Genomic DNA, 8,634 nt, shown 5'->3' with positions numbered 1-8,634 from the left:
TTAGGGAGATGGGAGAGAGATAAGGGAGAGATTAGAGAGATTGGGGAGAGATTAGGGAGAGATTAGAGAGAGATTGGAGAGATTAGGGAGAGAAAAGGGAGAGATTAGAGAGAGATTACAGAGATGGGAGAGATTAGGGAGAGATTAGTGAGAGATTAGGGAGATGGGAGAGAGATTAGAGAGATTAGGGAGAGGTTAGGGAGATTAGAGAGATTGGGGAGAGATTAGGGAGAGTTTAGGGAGAGATTAGAGAGAGATTAGAGAGATGGGAGAGAGATTAGGGAGAGATGGGAGAGATTAGGGAGAGATTAGAGAGAGATTAGGGAGAGATTAGGGAGAGATTGGGGAGAGATTGGGGAGAGATTGGAGAGAGATTAGGGAGATTGGGGATAGATTAGAGAGATTAGGGAGAGATTAGGGAGATTGGGGAGAGATTAGGGAGAGATTAGAGAGAGATTGGGGAGAGATTAGGGAGAGATTAGGGAGAGATTAGCGAGAGATTGGGGAGAGATTAGGGAGAGATGGAAGAGATAAGGGAGAGATTAGAGAGAGATTAGAGAGATGGGAGAGATTAGGGAGAGATTGGAGAGAGATTGGGGAGAGATTAGGGAGAGATTAGGGAGAGATTAGCGAGAGATTGGGGAGAGATTAGGGAGAGATTAGCGAGAGATGGGAGAGATAAGGGAGAGATTAGAGAGAGATTAGGGAGATTGGAGAGAGATTAGGGAGAGATGGGAGAGATAAGGGAGAGATTAGAGAGAGATTAGAGAGATGGGAGAGATTAGGGAGAGATTAGAGAGAGATTGGGGAGAGATTAGAGAGATTAGGGAGAGATTAGAGAGAGATTAGGGAGAGATTGGGGAGAGATTAGGGAGAGTTTAGGGAGAGATTAGGGAGAGATTAGGGAGAGATTAGGGAGAGATTAGGGAGAGATTAGAGAGAGATTAGGGAGAGTTTAGGGAGAGATTAGGGAGAGATTAGGGAGAGATTAGAGAGATTAGAGAGAGATTAGAGAGCGTTTAGGGAGAGATTAGGGAGAGATTAGGGAGAGATTAGGGAGAGATTAGAGAGAGATTAGAGAGAGTTTAGGGAGAGATTAGGGAGAGATTAGGGAGAGATTAGAGAGAGATTAGAGAGAGTTTAGGGAGATGAAGGGAGAGATTAGGGAGAGATTAGAGAGAGATTAGGGAGAGATTAGGGAGAGATTAGAGAGATTAGGGAGAGATTAGAGAGAGATTAGGGAGAGATTAGGGAGAGTTGAGAGAGGGATTAGGGAGAGATTAGAGAGAGATTAGGGAGAGTGGGAGAGAGGAGGGAGAGTGAGGGAGAGTTGAGAGGGAGGTAACCAAGATCCACCACTAACCCTCCCAACCCTCTCCACTTCCCCTCACCCACCATCCACTCCCCCCCACCCCCTCACCACCCTCACCCCCCCACCCACTCACTCACCTCACTCACCAACTCACTCACCCTTCACCTCCCTCACCCACCCACCTCCTCCCACTCACTCCCCCCTCTCTCACCCACCCCTCCACCCACTACCCACTCCACCTCGCACTCACTCACTCACTCACCACTCACTCACCCATCCACTCACCTCCCACTCACCTCACCCACTGATCACTCACCCACCCACTCACCCATCCACTCACCCACTCTCTCACTCACCCACCCACTGACTCACTCACCCACTCACTCACCCACCCACCCACTCACCCACTCACTCACCCACTCACCCACCCACTTACCCACTCACTCACTCACCCACTCACTCACACCACCCACTTACTCACCCACCCACCCACTCACCCACCCACTCACCCACCCACTCACCCACCCACCCACTCACCACTCACCCACCCACTAACCCACCCACCCCACTCACCCACCCACTCACCCACCCACACCCACCCACCAACCCACCCACTCACTCACCCACTCACTCACCCACTCAACCACCCACCCACTCACTCACCCACTCACTCACCCACTCACCCACCCACTCACCACCCACCCACTCACCACCCACCACTCACCACCCACCCACTCACCCTCACTCACCCACCCACTCACCCACCCACTCACCCACTCACCCACCCACCCACTCACTCACCACCCACCCACACTCACCCACTCACTCACCCACTCACACCCACCCACTCACCCACCCACCCACTTACTCACCCACCAACTACCCACTCACCCACCCACTCACCCACCCACCCACTCACCCACTCACCCATACACTCACTCACCCATCCACTCACCCACTCACCCACTCACCCCTCACTCACTCACTCACCCACCCACTCACCAACTCACTCACTCACCCACTCACTCACCCACTCCACTCACCCACTCACCCACTCACCCACTAACCCACCCACCCACTCACCCACCCACTCACCCACTCACCCACCCACTCACCCACCAACCCACCCACTCACTCACTCACCCACTCACCCATCCACTCACTCACCCACCCACTCACTCACCCACCCACTCACCCACCCACTCACCCACTCACCCACCCACTCACTCACCCACTCACCCACCCACTCACCCACCTACCAACCCACTCACCCATCCACTCACTCACCCACTCACTCACTCACCCACCCACTCACCCACCCACTCACTCACCAACTCACTCACTCACCCACTCACTCACTCACTCACCCACCCACTCACCCACTCACCACTCACTCACCCACTCACTCACCCACTCACTCACTCACTCACCCACCCACTCATCCACTCACTCACCCACTCACTCACCCACCCACCCACTCACTCACCCATCCACTCACCCACTCACTCACTCACCCACTCACTCACGCACTCACTCACTCACCCACCCACTCACCCACCCACCCACCCACTCACTCACTCACCCACCCACCAACCCACCCACTCACCCACCCACCCACTCACCCACCCACCCACTCACCCACTCACTCACTCACCCACTCACTCACCCACCCACTCACTCACTCACCCACTCACTCACCCACTCACCCACCCACCCACCCACTCACCCACCAACCCACTCACCCACTCACCCACTCACTCACCCACTCACCCACCCACTCACCCACTCACTCACCCACTCACCCACCCACCCCTCACCTGCACGGCATGACAGATACGCTCCTCCGATGGACGTTGTTTCTGCCTTTTGACCTTTCGGATGGCGTCCAGAATCCATGCCGTGTACAGTGGGTTAGCCAGCTTCACCATGGCTACCTGGTTGCCATGGAGACAGAGGTTACCGTGGGGTTGCTATGGAGACAGAGGTCACCGTGCAGATACGGGGGGTTACCATGGAGATAGGCGTTGCCACGGAGATACGAGAGGTTACCAGACACACACACACAAACACACACACACAGATTCAGACTCACACACAGACAACAACAACCGCCATTCGCCACCAAGTGGCGGTGACGTCACCACGACGCTTGTGCCAGGCTATGTGCACCCTGAGGCCACGTGAAGTGTCGAACGCCCGCTGGCAGAAGGTCACGGGGCAGACCCAGGTGCCACGGGTCGACTGAGATGAGTGGCTGATGCACCACCTGTGCCCCCTACTGTGCCAACCTGCTGTGCTTTAGCCACCCGGCGCTCCGCTCGTTGTTGTGAGCGTCGCTCCTCCACCCTCCGTTGTTGTTGGAGGGTGACTGCCTCCAACTGCCCAGTAGCATCCTTCACGAGCCTCCTCCACAGAGGCCGATCTTGACACCGCTGGTACCAGTCATCGGCAAGTCCACTCAGCTCCACGTCCTCCTGTACCACATCACTCCATCTCTTCTCTAGCCCGTGCCGCGCCCGCTTAGCCCCCTCGATCCGGCCGAACAAAAGCTGTTTCGGCATGCGGTGGCTGGGCATGCGGGCTACATGACCCAGCCATCGCAGCCTTGCCCGCCGGAGGAGCTCACCGATGGGACCTTGCCCAGATCTTTCAAGGATTTGTGAGCTCCTCACACGATCCAGCCTGGTTAACTCCAGGATGGATCGTAGGCAGGCCAGCCTAAATGTTTCTAACCGGCAAAGATGTTCCATTAGGGGGGTCCACGTTTCGCAAGCGTAGAGAAGGGAGGGAATGACCGTGGCCGGGAAGACCTGAAGCTCAGTGCGGAGCGACAGACCAGGTAGCTTCCACACAGCGTTACGCAACCGATGAAAAGATATTGCCGCTCGACTGATTCGGAGTGAGACCTCTGCTGTTAAACTGGAGCCGGTCATGAGCACACTGCCCAGGTATGGGAAATTCTCCACTCTCTCCACAACTGCCCCATCACCGATTGGGAGTTGTGGGGGGTGGAGTGTCCGATGGTACCAAATACCCAGGCAGGAGCTTAGTTTTGGTGGGGGCTGATGGTAAGGCCCCATCTCTTAGTGGCACGCTCCAGTCTCAGCAGCAGCATCTCCAACTCCTCCTCTGACTGAGCAGCTATTACCAAATCATCAGCATAGATAACGTGGTTGAGCAATAGGGAGCCGTCCCTTGACCGCACCCGGGCATCGATCAGCCTCCCACTGCACCTGTACCAGATGGAGATTCCTCCGGTACAGCTATTGAAGGCTTCACAAACTAAGTGGTCAAAATAGATGTTAAGTGATGTGGGAGCCAGAGGACATCCCTGTCGCACCCCACACACACTCACACACACACACATACAAAGATCCCCCGTATAGCCTTAACAGACTGTAGGGGCAAGTGCTGTTAGCGAGCACCAGCTATTAAGGCCGGAACGGTACACGAGGGGGTGGGTGGCCAGCACCACGCCCGACCGCCTTTGTCTCCCCAGTAGCGATGTTTACTACACACCGCACAGCACCAGGCTACTCATTTGAGAGGAGGCCCGGGACCGGTTCAGATAATCGTCACCGGTGTTGACCGTGAGCGGGAATCGAACCCGGGTCGCCAGGTTCATAGCGCAGCGTAGCGCTAACCGCTGCTACACTACCGCAGACACACACACAAACACACACACATACACACAGATACACACACAGACACACACACACACATACACACAGATACACACAGACTCGCACACACATACACACAGATACACACACAGACACACACATACACACAGATACACACACAGACACACACACAGATACACACACAGATACACACACACACACACAGACACACACACATACACACAGATACACACACAGACACACACACACAGATACACACACAAACACTCATACAGATACACACACAGACACACACACATACACACACAGATACACACACAGACACTCACACAGATACACACACAGACACACACACAGACACACACACAGACACACACACACAGACACGCACACAGACACACACACAGACACTCACACAGATACACATACAGACACACACACAGACTCGCACACAAACACATGCAGATACACACACAAACACTCACACAGATACACACAGACACACATACAGACACACACACAGACTCGCACACAAACACACACACACAGATACACACACACACATACACACACACATATACACACACAGACACTCACACAGATACACATACAGATACACACACAGACTCGCACACAAACACACACACACAGACACACACAGATACACACACAGACACACACAGATACACACACAGACACTCACACAGACACTCACACAGACACTCACACAAACACACAGATACACACACAGACACACACAGACTCTCACACATAGACACACACACACACACACAGATACACACAGACTCTCACACACAGACACACACACAGACACACACAGATACACACACAGACTCACCTGAATCAATTAAAAAAGCCTTCCGTAGAAGGTATGTAGTTTGTCGTCCAGAATTGTGACAGGCTTAGGCCTAGCCTGAGAAGAGAAGGGAGAGAGAGGGATGAAGATCTATACACCGTCTCTCTCTGTGTGTCTGTGTGTGTGTCTCTGTGTGTCTCTGTGTGTGTGTGTCTCTGTGTGTCTCTCTCTATGTGTCTCTCTGTGTGTCTCTCTCTCTGTGTATCTCCCCACCATCACTACAACCACCGCCACAACCAGCACAACCTCCACCACCACAACAACCACCAGAACAACAACACCACAACAATCACCTCCACAACCACCACAACAACCACCACAACCACCACCTCCACAACCACCACCTCCACAACAACCACAACTACCACAACAATCACCACCACAACTACCACAACAACAACTACCACAACAACCACCACCACAACAACCACCACAACAACCACGACAACCACCACAACAACCACCACAACCACCACCACAACAACCACCACCACAACAACCACCACAACAACCACGACAACAAGCACAACAACACCACAACAACAACCACCACCTCCACAACCACCAACACAACAACCACCACCTCCACAACCACAACAACCACCACAACAACGAATACAACAACACCACCTCCACAACCACCACCACCACAACAACCACCACGACAACAACAACCACCACAACTACAACAACCACCACCTCCACAACAACCACCACCTCCACAACAACCACCACCTCCACAACAACCACCACCTCCACAACCACCACAACCACCACCTCCACAACAACAATCACCACAACAACCACCACAACCACAACCTCCACAACAACCATCACCACAACAACCATCACCACAACAACCACAACAACAACCACCACCTCCACAACAACCACCACAGCAACCACCACCTCCACCACAGCAACCACAACAACCTCCACAACAACCACGACAACAACCACCACAACTACAACAACAACCACCACCACAACAACCACCACCTCCACAACAACCATCACCACAACAACCATCACCACCACAACTACAACAACAACCACCACTACCACAACCACCACAGCAAACACCACCTCCACCACAACAACCACCACCTCCACAACAACCATCACCACAACAACCACCACCTCCACAACCACCACAACAACCACCACAACAACAACCACCACCTCCACAACAACCATCACCACAACAACCACAACAACAACCACCACCTCCACAACAACCACCACCACAGCAACCACCACAACAACCACCACAACCACAACCATCACAACAACCACCACAACAACCATCACCACAACAACCACCACCACAACAACCACCACCACAACCACCACAGCAACCACCACCACAGCAACCACCACAACAACCACCACCTCCACAACAACCATCACCACAACAACCACAACCACCACCACCACAACAACCCACCACAGCAACCACCACCTCCACCACAGCAACCACCACCTCCACAACAACCATCACCACAACAACCACCACCTCCACAACCACCACAACCACCACATCCACAACCACCACCACAACAACCACCTCCACAATAACCACAACAACCACCACAACAAGCACAACCACAACAACAACAACTACCACAACAACAACAACCATCACCAAAACAACCACAACAACTACCACAACGACAACAACAACCACCACCACAACAACAACCACTACAAACAACGACCACCACAACAACAACTACCACAACAACAACCACCACAACAACCACCACAACCACAACAACAACCACCACCTCCACAACAACCATCACAACAACCATCACCACAACAACCACCACCACAACAACCACCACCACAACAACCATCACCACAACAACCACAACAACAACCACCACCTCCACAACAACCACCACAGCAACCACCACCTCCACCACAGCAACCACCACCTCCACAATAACCACCACAACAACCACCTCCACAACAACCACCACAACAAGCACAACCACAACTACTACCACAACAACCATCACAACAACCACAACAACAACTACCACAACAACAACAACCACCACTACAAACAACGACCACCACAACAACAACCACAACAACAACCACCACAACTACCACAACTACAACAACAACCACTACCACAACCACCACAACAACAACCACTACAACAACCACCACAACAACAACCACCACCAAACTCACCCCCCCTCCTCACCCTCCCCTCGGGGTGTGCAGGCCCGAGCCACGGCCTCGCCTCGCTCGGCGCACCCGACGAGACCCCGAGGCCCCGCGGCCCCCAAGCCCAGGCGAGCCCGAGGCTTCGGCCTACAAACCCCCTTCACCCCCACACCCCCCCTCACACCTCACTGCAAAAAAAAAAACCCCGTCCTGTTCTCAGCGTCTCTGCCCGCCCGCCCGGGTGAGGGGAGTGCGTGTGGGTTTCTCACCACGACGAAGAAGAAGAAGACGACGAGGAGGTAGGAAGAAGGGGAAGGGGAGGATCTCCGAGCGGATTCTCCCCCCTCAACCTCAGCCGAAGCCTCCACGCGCCGCCATCTTCTCTCCTTTTAGCGCGCGAGCGAATTGGTGGCGGTGGTGGGGGGGGAGGGGCGTTGGGGTGCGTGATGACGTACGGACAAGGGGGGGAGGGGGGGAAGCGTGCGTGATGAGGTCATCGAGTAGGAAGAGATAGGTGCGTGATGACGTCGGTGGGATGTGGAGGGAGAGAGGCTAACGATGCGTGATTACGTCAGGAAAGGAGAGAGTGGGGGAGGGGTTTCTTCTCTGGGTGGGGGGGG

General features: G+C 53.9%; 1 long non-coding RNA gene across 1 annotated transcript; it reads right to left on the bottom strand.

The window, feature by feature from the left end:
- Positions 1–3,119: 3,119 nt before the first annotated feature.
- LOC142923942 (uncharacterized) lies at positions 3,120–8,431 on the bottom strand. Its single transcript, XR_012941022.1, has 3 exons — positions 8,284–8,431; positions 5,816–5,890; positions 3,120–3,246 (listed from the first exon to the last, which is right to left on the bottom strand). It is a non-coding gene; the product is annotated as an uncharacterized LOC142923942 (long non-coding RNA).
- Positions 8,432–8,634: the final 203 nt, after the last annotated feature.

The sequence above is a fragment of the Petromyzon marinus genome, unplaced genomic scaffold (genome assembly GCF_048934315.1).
Source record: "Petromyzon marinus isolate PM22_M1 ecotype Great Lakes invasive population unplaced genomic scaffold, UKy_Petmar_22M1.pri1.0 PM_Scaffold_92, whole genome shotgun sequence".
In the NCBI taxonomy this organism is placed as follows: Eukaryota; Metazoa; Chordata; class Hyperoartia; order Petromyzontiformes; family Petromyzontidae; genus Petromyzon; species Petromyzon marinus.
The sequence above is the reverse complement of the archived record's forward strand: the minus strand, read 5'-3'. Positions and strand labels throughout refer to the sequence as shown.